This window comes from Spermophilus citellus, assembly GCF_964194105.1.
Source record: "Spermophilus citellus genome assembly, chromosome: 13".
Classification (NCBI taxonomy): domain Eukaryota; kingdom Metazoa; phylum Chordata; class Mammalia; order Rodentia; family Sciuridae; genus Spermophilus; species Spermophilus citellus.
Window position 1 is genome coordinate 81597940 of NC_138193.1, and position 18809 is coordinate 81616748.

General features: G+C 49.4%; 1 long non-coding RNA gene across 1 annotated transcript in view; it reads right to left on the reverse strand.

The window, feature by feature from the left end:
* Positions 1 to 375: 375 nt before the first annotated feature.
* LOC308632395 overlaps positions 376 to 18809 on the reverse strand; it is an 86788-nt gene continuing 68354 nt past the window's right edge. Inside the window, exons 4-6 of the long non-coding RNA XR_014018526.1 lie at positions 11980 to 12072; positions 11009 to 11169; positions 376 to 2906 (exon numbers count right to left, since the gene is read on the reverse strand). This is a non-coding gene — a long non-coding RNA (uncharacterized lncRNA). The remainder of the gene's footprint in view (positions 2907 to 11008; positions 11170 to 11979; positions 12073 to 18809) is intronic.

The window sequence follows — 18809 nt, forward strand, 5'->3', positions numbered from 1 at the left end:
TCCCGCTCTGTCTCCCTCTTCTCATCCTGTCTTTGGTCCCTTTTCTTCCCACTGCCTCTGCAGAAATGTGGCCAAGCACAACCCAAGGCAGAGACCCTAAGAGGAGGCCAGGCTTGAGCCAGTTTCATTTTAAACACGTATTTATTGAGCACCTATTTGTTCTAGGCACTGAGGAAGTGGCAGGACCCCAAAAGAGAGGCAAAGCTCCTGCCCCCAAGAAAATGAACCTTCTAGTGGGAAATACAGGTAATAAACCCCAAACCCATACTTGATGGGTTCAGAGCAGAAAACAGCAGATAAATTGATGAAAAATGTCATGGTAACTTTGGGATGGGTTGATTTTTGAGCACAGGCCTGAGTGAAGGGAAGGAGCGCCCTGTGGGTGCCTGGAACCCATTGAGCAGAGGCAACAGCCAATTCCAATGGACCCGAGGCAGGAGCAGGAGCAAGATGGACATGTGTGAGAGACGCAGGTACCAGTGTGACCAGAACCGAGTGAATGAGGGGACAGAGTAGGGAACAAGATTCCCAAGCTAGCCAGGGCCCCACCAGACCACAGGCTACCACTTGTGAGTCCTCCCTGGACTATGTGGCTCCCTTGGTGTCAGTTCTCGTGAATCTGAGATGGTGGCCGCCTGGTCTAGGCCAAAGAGAACGGCAGAAGGCCAGCACCCCACTTCTGACACACTGGCTGGGGTCTCCATCAAGGCTGGGAGAAGGAAGGCATGTCCTAGTGCTGGGGCCCCCTGTGCCCATGCCGGGGTCTGCAGACCAGTAGGCCACGACTCTGCTTCCAAGGGGCTCGAGATCTCAGGGGCTGACAGACGGGCACTGTTAACAGGTCCAAGGCACGACAGGCAGGGTAGACTTCCTGGAGGAGGGCACGTCTGACTGGGGCGCTGAGGGAGGAACAGGTGAGGTGCATCTCTGCCGGGGAGGGGGGAGAGGGTGGGAACTGCGCTTTAGTAGAAATGCTGTGGAAGGGTATGGGGGGCCCTTCCAGCAGCTGGATATTAGGGTGTGGAGGGCAAGGTCTGGATTTAGGATTATCACTGGGAAGGAGAGAGAGTGATAGAGGAAGAGGCTTGGGGAGGGTGACGCAGCCTAACTGGCCAGCGGTAGCATTCAGGATCCCCCCCCCACACACACACCAGCCTGTTGTGTCTGCTTCTGGCTCTCCTTCCTCAAACCCGAAGGGAAAAGCAGGCCCAGAATCCACTCTGTTGATCCCATAGGAATTGCTCCCTCTCACCCCTGACACCCATGACCTAGGGGGCCTTCCAAGTTGGGTGAGTAGGTTGGGATGTTTTAAACCATAAGGAAGAGACACTCAGAGCTATCAAGGATCATATTTTATTGGCTTGGGATGAGTTTTGGCATCTGGATTTTTACAAGCTACCCAGGTGATTTTGATCATCAGTTTGAGATAGTTTCTTTTTCTTTCTCTCTTTCCTCTTTTTCTTCCCTGCAGTAAACTCTTTTTAAACTTTTTTTTTGTTGTTGTTGTTTTATGAAAACCAGGCCCTCCTCACAGTGGAACAGAGGCTGCGCCCATCTCTCCCACAGCACAGTCCCGTGTCCTTGGCAAAGGACAGTGCTCTCCTCTGTGCCTCTTCACCTCCCAGAAGCAAATCAGGCCCAGTTACCTGAGGTAAGGAAAGCCCCGCTCCCTGCCATGCACGGGGAGGAGTGACATCCGGGAGGCCATACTTGTCCCCATCTGCAGCTTCACTTTCCTCCTCTGCTCACGTTTTTCCAGAGCAGCTCTGTTCCAGGCCTTGAGGGGAGCCCAGCCATGATCCCCTCCCCAAACCAGCAGCTCTGACTGAACACACAGAAACGCAGGATCGGGCCCAGCCAAGGTCTCCCAGTCACAGGGGAGAGGAGCCGAATTGGGACAAAAGACAGTTGTTGGCCCAGGGAGGCAGGATTGGGGTGACCTTGTGCTGGGCAGAGGTGGGCAGCTGTATTTCCTTGGCTCACAGAGGCCTCCTGTCTGGTGGGATCTGCTGTTCCTGCCAGTGGCCACCTGGCCCAGCTTGGGGAGATGTGGAGAATGAATTTCACAGTGATCTCCACTGGGTCAGGGCACCGAGACAGCTGCAGGAGGGGACACAGCTGGTGCTGCCCCCACCCCTACCACTGGAGGAACGCCACCCTGCCCCTGGGGACCAGGGGGCTTACTTGCTGTGGTTCCAGGGGCCGTGGGAAGGTATCTCTAAGCCACTTTTGAAGGCACAGGTGGCTTTCATTAAAATAAAATCCCATCATGGCTTATTCCAGCGGCTTCCAGTCCTGGCTAACATCAGGATCACCCAGGATGTTTATTTAGAAATGAAGATTAATAAAAAATAAAGCATATTAGAACCCATCCCAGACCTAATCAATCAGAATCTCTGAGGGTTGGCGTGGGCTGGGATCAGTGTGACTTGGTTTAATCCCATGGCTTCCCTGATTCCAGAAGATGGAGTCTGTAGAATGAGAGAAAGAGATGGCAAGGCGGGGGCTTAGGTTGGTGGAGAAGAATCCCTACAGTCGCCATCCGTTAGAGACCCACTGCTGCCGGAGATTGTAGACGTCTCCTGCCTCATCTTATGTAGTCTTCAAAATCGACCCGGGAGGTAGGTCCAATTATCACCCCCATTTGCCGTTGAGGAGCTCAAAAGGGCCACACACAGAGCTACAGAGAGGCAGAGCCAGAACTCAGATCCAGATCTTTCTCCTAACCCCTCTGCTATGGAAGTGTTGATGTGAACCCTGGGCACCACCTTGGGAATCAGGCTAATCCAAGACCAAATTGTGACATTAGCTCCGTTGCTTTCCGGATGCTCGTCTCTGGTGGGCCCTGTCTGGCTCAGGGTTCAGCTGCCACTTGCTCTCTCCCCTCTTGTCAGTTCACTGTGCACCTGGGGACACAGAGGAGGTCAGGACATGGCCATCACGGAGGCAGGGTGGTCCCTAGGAAGGAGCTTCTGGGACCACTCCCTACCCCAGAGCTCTGAGAGGAGCCTCAGTGTCCTTTCTGCACAGAGGAGTCTTGGCCGGGTGATTTCTGGGGAGATATTCGCTCTTAAAGAGCAGAACCTGACCCACCTGCCCCGGTGCCCTGCTCTGCCACAGGCCCCCTCCCCATCTGTCTGCCCAAAGAGGCTGGTGGGTTGTGTCACCTGACACAGCTTCTGGCACATATGAGGTGTTCGGGAAGGTGGCCCTTCACTGACAGCAGTCATGATTAAGCACCTGTTGACAGCCATGGGCATGAGACTAAAATACTAGGGATTCCAAGAGGACCCCTACCCCCGTGGAGCTTAGCACCTAGAGAGGGAGGAAGACAGAGGGCAATGAATGAAGGAATTACAATTGTGCTGAGTGCTAGGAAGGAAAAGAATAGGGTAGTTTGAGAGTGTGGTTAGAGTGGGGAGGGGGTCATAGTTTAAACCGAGGGACAGAGGAAGGCCTCTCTTCATTAGAATCATTTCATCTGAGCCCTGAAGAAGAAGAAGAAGAAGCCCTGGGAGTCAAATGGCCACTGAAGGTGAGGTGGGGATAGGGAGTGTGCTGTAAGCTAAGGGAGCAACAGGTGCAAAGGCCCTGAGGTAGAGATGATGGACACACAGACTGACAGCCAGTGGGGCGATAGCCAGGTGAGCAGGCAGGAGGGGAGCAACAATGGGCACCAGAGAAGAGGGCTGGGCCAGGTCATCAGGGTCTTATAGTAAGAACTTTGAGCGTTCCCCTTCATGCAATGAGAAATGCTTGAAATTCACAATATCATCCTGAGTAGGACTTCAGGATGTGTGGTTCATGCCCTGGCCAGGCAAGGTCACTCGGGTGGATAATGGATGGAGAAAACAGCAGGAGCTGCTCTGGGGATTCTGGTAGGCTCACAGCCCTGGTGGGGTGTACTGACGGCACGAGCGAGGATGCCAGGAGAGGCAGGCGTGCCGGCCCTGCACACGCTTGGCTCTGGTTTTGTCCTACCCTTAGGCCTGGCAGACAGGGTGGGCCCTTGGCACCTCCCTGTAGGGATCAGGTGGCCTCCCACCTAGGTCCGAGCTCTGTTTGGCAGCTGTGCCTCTCTGAGATAAGAGAAGGGCAACAGAGCAGCCCAGCAACAAGAAACCTGGGTTGTTCAAGGTCCTAAAGCCTTCGCTGCTGTCTCTGGGTCTGCCTGGCTAGAGGGGCGCATCTGTTACCAGAGAGGGGTCCACGGGGAGAACCCAGAGCCAGTCCCCAGACGCTGCCCCTCTCTACTCCAACCCCCTCCACGGCAGTAATTTCCTCTTGTCTGAAGGATAGGATTTGTCCCTGGCCTGGACACAGCAAGCCCCTCTGTGGCATTCTGGGGCATCGTGGAGGACATTAGACCCCTTAGACGTCAGGAAGGTGTCCCTGGAGGGTGCAGCTTTTGAGGAAAGGGAGCTATCAAGCAGTGCCCCAGCAGGAGCTCTGCCCACAGGTGGGCAGGTGGACTAGGCACGTCAGTGTTTCTGGGCCTAAAGGATAGTACCACCTGTCCCCAAATATCCCCTGACACCTCAGGCAGCCCACCTGGCTTCCAAGGGATCCTGGACACTCTGGGGAGCAGTGCACAGCACTCTGCTGGGGAGGCCAGGCTGGGCCTCAGGGAGCCCGAGCTCTGGGAGGCTGAAGCCCTAGGCCAGCTGCCAGGAGTGAGCTCCCAGAGCCCTGCTTTGGCACCCTGCCTCCCCCAGCCTCCTCCGACAGGGTCCAGGGTGCTTCTGCCCACATCACAGATGGGCAGCTGAGGGCCCTACCTTGGAGAAATTTATAATGAAAATCCTAAGCCTTATCCGGGCTGGAGTGAATTTGTCACAGATCCAGGGTGCGCCTCAGGTATAGACTGAGGGCAGAGGGCCCCAAAGTGAGGCATCAGACTGCTGGTGTTGGTGAAAGAGTACAGAGAGGAGATGGAGGAGAGGAGGGGGTGGGGCTGAGCCCATTCTTCCAGGGTCCAGTAAGACTCAGTGTCTTAGCTCCAGAGCTGGAGATTGACCCTCTGAAGCCAAGATGAAAAACTGAGACTTACAGGGGAAATCTTGCTGCAGAAGGCTGAATAACGAATCCTCCCACCCCATATGTTCATGCTCTAACCCCAGAGCCTGTGGATTGTTACCTTAATAGGTCAAAAGGGACTTTATAGTTGTGATGAAGTTACAGATCTTTTTTAAAAAAAATTATGTGTTCTAATTAGTTGTACATGACAGTAGAATGCATTTTGACTCATTATTCATAAATGGAGTATAACTTCTCATTCTTCTGGTTGTACGCGATGTAGAGTTACACAGGTCATGTAGTCACATATGCACATAGGGTCATATGTCCAATTCATTCTACCATCACTCCTATCCCCATACCTCCTGCCCTCCCTTCACTCCTCTCTGTCTAATCCAAAGTACCTCTATTCTCCCCCTCCCCTTGTTATGAATTAGCATCCGTATATCAGAGAAAACATTCAGCCTTTGTTCCTTTGGGATTGGTTTATTTCGCTTAGCATAATATTCTCTGGTTCGATCCATTTACCTGCAAATGGCATAATTTCTTTCTTCCTTAAGGTTGAGTAATATTCCATTGTGTATAAATATCAAAATTTCTCAATCCTTTCGTCTGTTGAAGGGCACCTGGGTTGGTTCCAGAGTTTAGCTATTATGAATTGAGTTGCTATAAACATTGATGTGGCTGCATCACTGTAATATGCTGTAAATTACAGATCTTGAGATGGGGATTATCCAGGTGGGCCCACTAGAACCCCAAGTATCCTAAAGAGAAGTTCAAGGGAGTCAGAATTAGAGAAGGCAGCGATGCAGAGGAGGAAGTGGAGAAGGAGTGATGCTCTTGAAGATGGAGGCAGGGGCCACCAGCCAAGGAGGCAGGCAGCCACTAGAAGCTGAAAGAATAAGGGCATAGGGTCTCCTCTCGGGCCTCCAGAAGGAACGGCCCTGCAGACACCCTGGCTTTAGTTCAGTGGCACTGATTGGGACCTCTGGCTTCCAGAACCATAAGAGAATAAATGTGTGTCAGCTTAGCCCCTGGTGTTGACGTGCTTTGTTACAGCAGCCACACGAAACTAAAAATACTTGCCTAGAGATGCAGAGAGAGCTGGTGGCTGAGGCTACTCTGGGAGCCCAGCTCTCTGCAATGCCCCTTGGACACTGGGTGGGCTGGACAAGAAATGGAGGAAAGACCCTAAGGATGCCCATATGCCCAGGCTGGTAAGCCTGGGCCTCTGGGAGGGGTGTGTGTGTGTGTGTGTGTGTGTGTGTATTCATTAAAGACGAGGGAAGAATGTGTCTTCTTTGTGCATTAGGGGTTTTCTGGGCAGATGATCCTTTAAAGGCATGTCAACATTTTTCTCTCCAGGAAAAAATAACTCAGTCTCTATTTGAAAAAAAGTCAGAGTTTCACACGCACACACAGACAGACTTATGGGCCCCAGTGAGACACAAACCGTGCCGCTTGCTCCAGGCATCTTTAATTTTCGCAGAACTGGAAGTAGAACTGAAGGGTAGGGGGACCCACCAGATTGAGGTCTGTGGACTTGTGGTGACATCTGGATTTCTCCAAGACTCTTGGGGTCCTGTGGAGTGAGCCCCCCTCCCCAGTGCCTTCTGCTTCCACGAAATCTGTGGGAAGATTTGACACATTTCCTAGCAGTGTCGAGCAATTGGAATTTCCAGGCTGATTCCAGATGTGGGGCTGAGTGGGGTGGAAGTCTGGCCTTGGGAAGTATCTAAGAGGCCACAAGTCCCCTCGGATCCCTAGTGCTGGCCAGGGCCATCATGCATGTCCCCCTCCTCCTCACTCTGGGCCCTGTAGTCGGGCTTTCTGTTGAGCATTGAAGGAAGCCACGGGTGTGGTTTTCATCCCTGCAGAGAGGGCTAAGGAGAGGCCTGAAGCTGGCTGGCTGGAGCTCCACAGTCAAAACCCCCTTTGGGGCTGGGATTGGGGGCCATGACGGGACAGAAGGAGAAAGGGAGACTGAGGGAGAGCTGGTGAGGAGCCCACTTGGAGAATGCATTCAGGCCCAGGCCTGGCCAGAGATTGGGTATGAAACAGGTTTAAAGGGGTGAGGGAGTTCAGGGGGGCCAGGGGTCAATCTGAACCAGGCTAATAGTGGATGCCTGGCCTGGAGCAGCTAGGAGGGTGGAAAGAAGAGAAGGCCCTTTGCCCAGCCAGAGAGCCCTTCTTCCTGATGCCCAGGACTGCTCAATCCCCCAGACCAGACTAGTAGAGCCAGAGGGCTCCTCAGGAGGAGTGAGGGTCCTATCAGGTGCCTCAGTGAAATCATGAATGGATTAAGAATGTCACCTTCTTTTGTCAGCCTGTCTGTGGTTGCCCTCTTTGGTCATCAAAACAGTGCCCCTCCCAAAAGATGTCCACATCCCCATCCCCAGAACCTGAGAGTGTGACACACCTTAGGCAAAGGGACTTTGAAAATGTGATTATGTTAAGCATCTGGAGATGGAGAGATCACCTAAGATTATCTAGGAGAGGCCATGTCATCACAAGAATCCTCACAAGAGGGAGGCCAGAAAGTCCAAGGCAGGAGCCAAAGCACAGGAGAGCCATCTGAAGTCCCTGCGTGCTGCTGACTTTGAAGGTGGAGAGGCTGGGAAAGGCAGGAAACTTCCCCCAGAGCTTCCAGAAAGAACCAGCCCTGCAACTCCTTGGTTTAGCCCAGTGATGCTGATTTTGGATTTTTGGCTTCCAGCGCTGTATGATAATAAATTTGCCTTGTTGTAAGCAACTCAATGACAGCAGTCTTAGGAAACCAACAGCTTCCCATGGTGCAGTGGCCCCAGGGCCTGCCTACTCCTGCTGCAAGCTGCCACGGGGTGAGGGAGCCTCCTGTCTCTCCTGTCTCCACACCCCTGGCAGAGCACCAGCACAGGCTGCATTCAGGAGACCAGAGCACTAGCTGCCCTCCAGCAGACCCTGTCCCCACGGCAGCTGGGTCCCTTCACTCACGGGAGGATCAGCCCTGGGTGCATCGTTCCTCCAGGGCAGCTCTCTACCTTCTCTCCCATGCTCAGGAACACCACTCCCCTCTCCTTACAAGGAAACAGTGTCTACAGGGAATCAGACAGAGAGAGAGAAGAGAGAGAGAGAGAGAGAGAGGTGCGTAGCACTTTGGAAACCTCCACTTCTGGGAACTGGATGTGAGTAACACCTGCTGGAAAAGGAGTTTCTACAAACAAACTCAGGGATTGCGCTGAGTGACTGGCAGGAGGTGGCCAGTCTGGGTGAGGGTATGGGGTTATGGGGCTAAGAATGTGAGGATTTCAAAACCCCTGCCCTTTAGGCAAAGGGACTTTGCAGATGTAATTATGTCACTTATTTTCTCCTCTCCTTACAAGCCCAAGCAGAGATACCTATGCAGCCAAGTGCACACAAACATACACATGGCCACAAACAGTGCCAACATGCACAGAGAGGAAATGGGCCAACACATGCACAGCCACTCCCAACACAAATAAACAGCCATGCTTGTGTTTGTAGATACACACCCACAAACGCAGATAGGTTCACTTCACACACACACACCCACAAGAATGCACACAAACACAGACACACCCATGCACTAGTAAAGACCATCCATGCATGGGGACAGCTGGACACCTGTGACCAGGGCGGAAGGGCCAGCACATCCTGTGACACCCTTGCCCGTGTCAAGCTGTCCTCTGCTCTGCTCTGGAGACCTCTGCTGGTGAAGCCAGGAACTGGCCACCAGGCCCTCCTTGGCCCTGGAGTTGCTCTGGGCTAGACTGAGGGAGAAAGGACAGAGGAGAGACCCTCCAGGACCAGTTCCAGGAGCTCAGCATTGCTGCCTGGACTTTCTGCAGCCTCCAATCCAGCACAGAAAGGGAGATTTCTCCCACAAAGACTCCCTTGGGCTTTTTTCAAGGCTCAGGCCTACCCTGTCCTATCAGCAGGCACTGCTAAAGGGCCTGGCATGGAGAAGGGACCCCAGCCTGGCTCATCTCTCTCCAGAACAAGATTTATCCCAACCCCAACTCTGGGAGCCTTCCCCTGCTCTCCTGATTCCTTCTGGGCTTTTTGGGGGGTGCAGCTGGGCACCAAGACCCCCTCCTTGCTGCCTACTGGGTCTGACTCAGCTTGATATATCTTCTGGTCCAAACCTCCACCTCCTATGCCCCCTCACAGGTCCCAACCTCCTACTCTCAATGGCCTTTCCTGTCCATTTCCTCTTGGGGTGGTAGTGGGGAATGACGAAGAGGACTTGGAATAAGATGGATGAACCTGAACTCAGATCTCAGCTCAAAATCAGGGTTCACTCAGCAGCAATGGCCTACCTGGGCAGCACCCTAAAATCCCTCGGCCTGTTTCACCAGGCAGAATGGGGATCAGGGCATTTCTGTGGCAGGTGAGATAACCCGGGGGCAGGCAGCTGTCTAGGGTGCCATCTTTTTGAGGCACTCCAATGTCACTGGAAATATGGGATGATGAAGAAAACCATGTCTGGAACTCCTGATGGGACAGAGGCTATCCTTGCAGTGGGGTGGTAGGGAGACCTCAAAAGAACAGGCTAGTGTAGCAGTCTCTAAAGGAGGAGGTGCATAGGGTCTTGGCAGTTTTTGCTTGTCTGATTGGGAACGTAAGCCTGGGGTCAGAACTGCACTGCTCAGAGGAGATGGAGTGTTGCTAACAGGGACTCTCTCTCTGCTCCCTCATTCCTCCAAGCAGAACTCTCTTTCTACCACATTAAAGTGGCGTTGAAAGTAAATAAATACTGATTGGTGGGACGTGGGTTATTAGGCTGCCTCGAGTACCCATGTTGGCTGTGTCTCTCTGCTCCTCTGCCCTAAGACTGCTTTCCAGCCCTCCAGTCAGCTGGGCCCTCTCTCAGCTTCTCTCCCTGGTCTTTGTGTCCACAGCGTCACTTGCTTCTTCACTCAATAATCCCGCCTCCAACCTGAGGCCACTGACCCAGGACATTCTGGAAACCTCAAGGATTCTAACAGGGATCATGATTCCCATTTTTTTGGGGAAATCAGATTGTGTGTGTGTGTGTGTGTGTGTGTGTGTGTATATATATTAACCTGTTTAAAACAACAACAAGCACCGAAAGTACCTCATTATCTTTCCTTCAAATGTCTACAATCAGGCTGTCCCACCTTACCAATGGCTTAGAGTTCAAAACTGTTTATGGGAAGTGGTTTGGCATTCCAGACAATGAGCTGATAGAAAAACCAAGGGTTCAGTGTTTTGAATGGAGCTCAGTTTTCCATGTTGAGCCATAAATGCTCATTTAGCCCATCTCCAAGCTGGGCAGCCACACACCTACGGTGGAAAAATAAAACCCTTACTGTTGCAAGATGTGCATGTAGAAATTGAAAAAATAATGATGTGGATCTAGAAAAGTCTGCCTGTTTTTAATTGAAAGCTGGTGTTGGAGAAAAGAAGAAAGGAGTATGGGTAGACAGGTGAGGCTTTCTAAAGGCAGCTTTGAAGCAGTTTTCAAGGGTATTAGAAGTTGGAAGACTTCGTTCTTCATTATCGGGTATCTGGAATTGAACTCAGGGGAGATTTACCACCAAGCTCCAAACCACATCCCCAGCATTTTATTTATTTATTTGAGACAGAGTCTCACTAAATTGCTCAGACTGGCCTTGAACTTGTGATCCTCTTGCCTCAGCTTTCCAAGTAGCTGGGAAAACAGGCATGCACCACCACACCCAACTCTTCTTCGTTATTCTAATTATTTTCCTGGCTCTTGGCCTGCCTTTTTCTTGACACGGGGCAGGTCTGGCTCTCTCTCTGACAGTCAAGATGGGTTAGGTAGACGGGATACACTATGGGGGAAGGAGCTCCCCAAGGTAACAGGGGTAGGGTGGAAACATGGGAGATGAAGGAAGTAGGTTCAAGGACTCGTTGCTGGGTTTTAAAGAGGGCCTGCAGAAGCACAAGTTAACCCAAGCTGATCATGATTTTAAAAACAAAAGGAGAGAAAAGAGATTTCTGGTACCTGCGTGACCCCCTCTCTTCTAGTTGGTTCCAAGACTGGCCACCAGGTGACACCGCAGGCCCAGGACAGCATGGTTGCAGTCTGCAGCAGGTTGAGGGGACCCAGGAGGCCTCAGGGGAGTGGGGAAGGCAGCCAGGGAATCAGATCCATCTTCATTCTGGCTGTGTTGGAGGAAGGTGGCCACGTGGCATCCCCTGCCTTCCCTAGCCACCACCCCAGACTCCCTGAGGGGTTAATACTGCTGTACAAGGTGAGGTGGGGATGGGATGCTGTCCAGAGTGTGGGGACAGAGAGAGAAGGGTGAGGGACAGAAGAGGAAAGGGGATAGGGAAGGCTTTGCACAGAACCTCCACAGCTGAGGGGACAGAAAACAATGAGCCTCTATTGAGAGTCCGCCCCCACTCACAGGTCCCGGCAAAGGGAGGCCCAGAGGCAAATCTAGGGGCCCCACCCAAAGGAGGCAGATGCAGGTGATTCAGATTTAGGCTTGGCTGATAACAGCCCCCAGCAGTGGAGAATAGGTCCTTTGTGAGGGTGCACCTCCTCAGCCCCCTCCCCACAGCTGGCTGGCTGGAGCAAGCCTGGGGGCTGAGGGCGCTGGCTGGCAAGAAACGGGTTGATGGGAAAACGCAAAGAAGGCCTGGGAGGCCCGTTAGGATGCAGGAGGCTCTGGGTTCCATCCCCGGCACAGATGGGTGGGAGGGATCTGCAGGGGGAACGTGCAGCAGGAAGAGAGAGCTAGCAAGGGCCTGCCTGCTTTCTCTCTAGGTTTGAATCTAGCTGTGTCCACCCCTGCTCCTCATTCGCTCATTCCCCCAGGGAGGAAAACCACTTTCCATCAATACTGAGGATTGCCCATGGCCCCAACTCAACTGGAATCAGCTTGGTGGAAAGGGAGTGCTGATAACTGGCTCAGTCGGGGGGGGGGGGGGGGGGGCAGGTCCCAGGGAGGCCTGGTGGAGGCTGACTACCTTTTCCTGCCTCTTCTCCGGGCTTCTCTCAGGGGCTGGCCACACCTTTTCTTCCGCAGATGAGCTTTGCTTGCTCACTCTGCCCTTATCCTCCTGCAGGGAAAATGAGCATGGTCAGTTCAGGGGTCTCATGACCTCTCATGGTCTCATGGGGAAGTTGCCTAGGGAGAATTTAAGGGGGAAAAAAACCCTACACTTCCCAGACTCCCTAGAAGCTAAGTGTAGCCATGTGTCTAAGAGCTCTGCCAATGAGATGTGAGCAAAAGCAATGTGGGCAACTTCCATGATGCCTTAAAAGGGAATCAGCCTTTCTTGGCCCCCTTTCCTCCGCTTGGTGCAGGAGGGAAGTCTGTGTGCTGGTCAACCACCCAAGATCACGTGGGTAAGGACAGGACCACAGGGATGGCACAACAGCAAGTTAGAAGCCTGAGTCCCAGATACTATTTTGGCCCCAAACTGTTTGTGCTTGGACTGTTACCCAAGAGGATTAATCTGTCTTGTTGGAGTCCCTTATTTTTGGTCTCTGTTCTATCAGTCCTGGCTATATCCTGGGTGATCCATCTTGGGACCTTCTCTTGGTACCCAGGGCTTTAGGTTGAAAACCATCTTTTGCATGGGGACCAGATTTGTTCCCCGTTATGTATTCCTCCACCGGAACCCAGAAAAGTTCCGCCACTCTTTGCTGAGAGTGTGACAAGTTATATCATGGGACCGGACCTGTTCTACTTCACCTTAGAACTTATTTAAATTCCTTCTCCCATTCCATATCCCAGGTCCATCTCACTGGTTAGGTTCCAAAGTGTTCTACCTATGGGTTAGATCCATCTCTGCCCCAATTCAGGAGCTCCTGTAGGGTGAAGGCCATGGCTGGAGCCATGGGGAAAGGTAAAACTTCTCTGAGGATGGGCGCTGCAGGCCTCTTGTTAGTTTAAAGGCTTACCCAGCAGTCGGCCCACCTTCCCATGAGTTGGGAGACTGGAGGCATGTAGTTACCAAGAGCTGAGCAGTGGGGGGCTTGGGAGAAACCACTGCTAATTGTCTTTTGTCCTGTACCTTAAAATGTTCCACCCGTGGGCTCCCACCCAGACCCTCTATGTCCCCTGGGCCTGAGGCCATGAAAGCACCAACTTGACAGGTCCCGGGCCTCTGGAATGGGGGAGAAGCAATGGCTTTGTTTTGTTCTAGGTCAGTGTAAGAGATGAGGCACCGAAAATAATTGAATGAATGTGTGTCTAATGATTCCCCACCCTCATTCCTAGCTTTTTTTCTTTTTTTAAATGTATTTTTATTTGTAGATGGACCAAATACCTTTATTTTATTTATTTATTTTTTTAATGTGGTGTCAGGTATCAAACCCAGTGCCTCATGCATGTTTGCCAAGCTCTCTACCACTGAGCCACAACCCAAGCCCCCCGCCCCCATTCCTAGCTTTTATAATTAGAGAAACAAAATTGAATTGAATTTGATTGGGAAAATTCAGAAGGAAACATTGCCTTGGACCACAGAAACACAGACTGGGCTTGGGCTGGGTTCTTCCTCTCTTTTCGTACTCACTGTATTTAAGGACAATGACAGGCAGGCCCACATCTGTATTAGAGCCTTCCTTGGCTCCCAAGTGGCTGGCTTCACTCACTCTTCTCTTCCTCCAAACCTCTTTCCTTAGATAGAGTCTAAGAACAAAGAAGATGGTACCTCTCATTTCAGACTGTGGCTAGAAGACTGTTGAGAGGAAAGTCAGGCTAGCCAATGGAATACAGTAGAATAGAACGCAGTGTTAGGTTTCCAGGATAGACCTCTGCTCCCACCTTTAACCAAGACAATTCTCCATACTGGTTTCCCCTGACACCATACTGGTATTCTCCTGATTCAAGGGGAGAACAGTACACTTTTAGTCCCCCCCCCCCCCCATGAGATACCTCAAGTCTGAGGCACAAACAGGGCTGGTGACATAGTGGCATAGGGGCAGGATGCTGAGTGTTGACCCTTCCATAACTACACAACTGTGAGAAGCAGGAGGCTGAAGTGCGGCCTAGTCATATACAGCATCATAGAGCAGGTTAAACAAATCAGCCACAGCAACATGAAACTCTAGCCATATCCAATTAAGAAAAAATGTACTGAGAGATGATATGAAGAATGGTGCCCTTTTCATGAGGTTATAGCAACTCACATGAAAACACATTAATAAAATTCTACAAAATGGAAAGTATGGGATGTTGCACAGAAGATTCTGGATGTTGGCCACTTTGAGTGGAAGGAGGCAGGGGAAGGGAGGGGAGGAGGAGCCTGTGGTGAGACGTGGATCTTGGTCAAGGCTTCTGTGTGGGTGGTGTTTTTACAAGAACTTATCATATCACTAAAAACAACAAATTAAATAAAATTGAACCAGACATGGATCAATGATGAGTGTGTCAGGGAACCAGTGCTGTGTGGGGGCATCTGTGGGTTGCCATAACTTGCTCTTTTGCAAATGTTCTGAGCCTCCCTCACCATCCCACCATGGAATCCACAGTTTCCCTGTATCCACACCAATCTTTTCTTAATATTCCTTGCAAGAAGAAAGCTAGCTTCCTGTATCAAAGGATTCCAAGAGACAGTGTTCCAAACAAGTAGAAGGTTAACTCTGGCAAGCCAAGTCACTACTAAAGAAGGTGGTGCAGGGGTACTATGGTGGCCCCTTCCATCTCTTGCTCTTATACCACATTCTCCCTCCAAGGTGAATACTTAGGCCACGGCCAGCACTTTAATGGTCCAGCCAGAAAGAAAGCGGATAAAGGAGGAAGAAGATATGCCTACTTCCCTGGAAGGGCTTGGTGTGAAAGTTTCATATATCTGACCACTTCTAGACTCGGTCATAAAGCATATCTAGTTGTGAGGGAAATTAGGGAATAGAGTCTAGGTAGCAATGTGTCCATTGCATACCACCTAGGGTGGTTCTAACAAAAAAATCGATCATAACAAGTGTTGGAGAGAATGGGGGAAATCAGAACTCTCATATATTGCTGGTGGTAATGTAAAATGGTGCAGCCACTTTAGAAAAACAGTTCGTCAGTTCCTCAAGAACTTAAGCAAAGAATTCCCATGACCGTGTGATCCCACCCGTAGGTACACCCAGCTAAGAGAGTTGAAATCACAAAACCACACAAAAACATATGCAGGAATGTTGTGCAATACTATTCATAATAGTCAAAAAAGTGGAAACAACCCAAACATCCCTCAGCTGATGATCATCCATAAAATGGAATGAAATACTGACCCATGCTGCAACATGAAGGAACCTTGAAAACATTGTGCTAAGTGAAAGAAGCAGACCCCAACGACTGCTTATTGTATGGTTCCACTTCTACAAAATGTCCAGGATAGGCAAATCATGGGAACAGAAGGTAGATTAGTGGCTACGAGGGATGGAGGGGTGAGACAAGGGAAATTGGATGAGTGCTAATGCATACAGGGTCTATTTTAGTGATGAAGAAATGTCCTGGAACTGGATAGGGGGGATGGTTGCACAATTCTGTGACTATCCTGAAAACCACTGAATCATATACACTTTACAAGGGTAAACTTTGTTGAATGTGTACTATATCTCAGTATAATTTTTATTTTCAAACAACATAATATACTTCTATCTATTTGTTTCCAATCTATTCCATGAGCAAGTAGACCAGCCTGAAAGCTGTTCCTAACATAATTCTTATGCCTGAAGACACACATATGCACATTATTTACTGGCTCAGGGTACTCTCTGTACTCTTCCCATCCCACCCCTGCTTGACTTAATGCTAGTCCGTTTGAGTTTCTCTGATGTTGGCCTGAAGAAAAATGCAACTCCTTTATCTGATATTGGTTTCTGGGCTGGTTCTCATTTTTGGAGGGAGGGGAGGTGGAGCCTGTGGTGAGGTTTTGGTGCTGGAGATCAAACCTGGGGCCTTGTGCATGTGCTCTACCACTGAGGTACAGCCCCAGCCCCTGACAGGGAGGTTTTTTTTTGTTTGTTTGTTTGTTTAATTTGTTTTTGTTCTTTTTAGTTATACATGGCAGTAGAATGTATTCTGACACAGCATATATACATGGAGTATAACTTCCCGTTCTTGTGGTTGTATATGATATGGAGTTACGTTGGTCATGTATTCATATATGAACACAGGAAAGTTATGTTCATTCATTTTACTGTCCTTCCCATTCCCACCCCTCCCTTCCAGTCATTCCACCCTGTTCAATCTGGTGAACCCCCCTTCACCCACATGTATTTTGAGTCAGCATCTGCATATCAGAGAGAACATTCGGCTTTCGTTTTTTTGGGATCAGCTTATTTCACTTAGCATAACATTCTCCAGTTCCCTCTATTTACCAGCAAATGCCATAATTTCATTCTTCTTTATAGCTGAGTAATATTTCATTGTGTGTGTGTGTACCACATTTTCTTTATCCATTCATCTGTTGAAGGGCATTTGGGTTGCTTTTACAGAAAAAACTCAATGAGGTGAAGAAAGAGTCTGTATTTTGGGAGCAAATTTTTGCCACACACATGTCAGACAGAGCACTGATCTTCAGGATATATAAAACACTCAAAAAAACTTAACCCCCCCACAAAAAAAAAAACAAACAAGCATCACAATCAATAAATGGGCTAAGGAGCTGAAGAGACACTTCTCAGAAGAAGAAATACATTTGATCAACAAACATATGAAAAAATGTTCAACCTCTCTAGTAATTAGAGAAATGCAAATCAAAACTACTCTAAGATTTCATTTCACTCCAGTCGGAATGGCAGTTATCAAGAATATAAGCAACAATTGGTGAGGATGTGGGGAAAAGGCACACGACTGTGAATTGGTGCAACCAATCTGTAAAGCAGGATGGAGATTCCTTAGAAAACTTGGAATGGAATCACCTTTTGGCCCAGATATCCCACTTCTCCATCTATACCCTAAAGACTTAAAACAACATACTACAGTAACATAGCCACTTCAATGTTAATAGCAGCACAATTCACAATTGCTAAACTGTGGAAGCAAACTTGATTATTTTATTTTATTTTTTTAAAGATAGAGGGAGAGAATTTTAATATTTATTATTTTTTAGTTTTCGGCGGACACAACATCTTTGTTTGTATGTGGTGCTGGAAATCAAACCCGGGCCGCACGCATGCCAGGCAAGCGCCTACCACTTGAGCCACATCCCCAGCCCGCAACCTTGATTCTTGATTTTAGTTCTTGCACTTTAGGAGTCTTGTTGAGGAATTAGGTTCCTAAGCTGACAGGATGACACCTATTCTTCTAATAGGTGCAGGGTCTCCAGTCTAATGCCTGGGTTCTTGATCCACTTTGAGTTAAGTTTTGTGCAGGGTGAGAGATAGGGGTCTAATTTCATTTTGTTACATATGGATTTCCAGTTTTCCCAGCACCATTATTTGAAGAGACTATCTTTCCTCCAACGAATGTTTTTGGTGACTTTATCTAGTATGAGATAACTTATTTATGTGGGTTTGTCTCTGTGTCTTCTATTCTGTACCATTGATTGTAATGTCTGTTTTGGTGCCAATACCATGCCTTTTTTTGTTAATATAGCTCTATAGTCTGGCATTGTGATGCCTCCTGCTTCACTTTTCTTGCTGAGGTTTGCTCTGGCTATTCTGAGCCTCTTATTTTTTCCAAATGAATTTCATGACTGCTTTTTCTATTTCTATGAAGAACATCATTGGAACCTTCATAGGAATTCCTGCCAGGGAGTCTTAACTGGAGTTGAAAGGAAACTGACCAAGGCCACAGTCTTATCCCCTGGTCTGGCTCTTCGACTTCATACAAATGGTTTAGCAGTTGGTTTCCTCAACGTGTTGAAGCTGCAAAAACTGGACTCCCAGTCAACTTAGGTTATTGGCCACAGTCAGAAAAAAGTCTGTATTGGAAGTAGTGCAGTCACTTTCATCTCTGCCTACACACTGCTGCCTCTGTTCTGAGTGTCTGACAGGACATTGCTAGTGTAGAAAGAGGCCAATACTCATCCATATTTGGATCTTCTCTAACCACTTCCTTTACAGCTAGAAGCTCAGTAGGCATGTGACTGCCTTTCAAGATATCACAGGAGATAGTGTTGCAAAAATGTTATGCAAAACATACATCACCAGCTTTCCAACCTGACATATCTACCCACTGTCTGATAACAGCCTCCCAAATTTAAAAAATATTTTAAATTTTCCCATACCAACACTCTTCTTGTAGATATCAAATTCTAAGTTAATTGGAATGTCATTTAGATTGCTGTCACAAAAAGACCTCAAACTATACTGGGTTAAACAAAATAGTTTGTTTTTCTATCATATAAATTGATGATGGTCTAGGACTGATGATTATAACAGCAGTTTAGTGGTTTTGGAGGACCTGGGCTCAAGTACCCTATTACTTCATTATTCTCCACGTGCTTCCTCCATAACAGAGTCTAAGTCAAAGAGCTTCCACCCTAGGTTGGGATTCTTGGGAAACAGGCTCTGGGACAGGGATTTGCAGGTAGGTGCTTGGTTGGGAGTGCTCTTGGGATCGGCTCTATGGAGGGGAGGGAAACAGGTCTGGACAGAGGGAGAAACTGAACCGTGTTGCAGTTGCAACCAAAGCCTCAGCCACCCCACGGGAGCTCTGCAGCTGGGGCAGCCACTGAATTCAGGCTCCATTTGATACCCCCTGGGAGGAGGGGTAACTTTGGGCAAAGTAGTTTCTGGGAAACACAGCTGAATGGTGAGCTGACAGCACTCCTGGCAGTTGGTGGAAGGAGTGCCTGAGTTTTGAATGAGGTTTCTGGGAGTCCATGACATCGTCTGCTAGAGCTCCTGTGGGTCT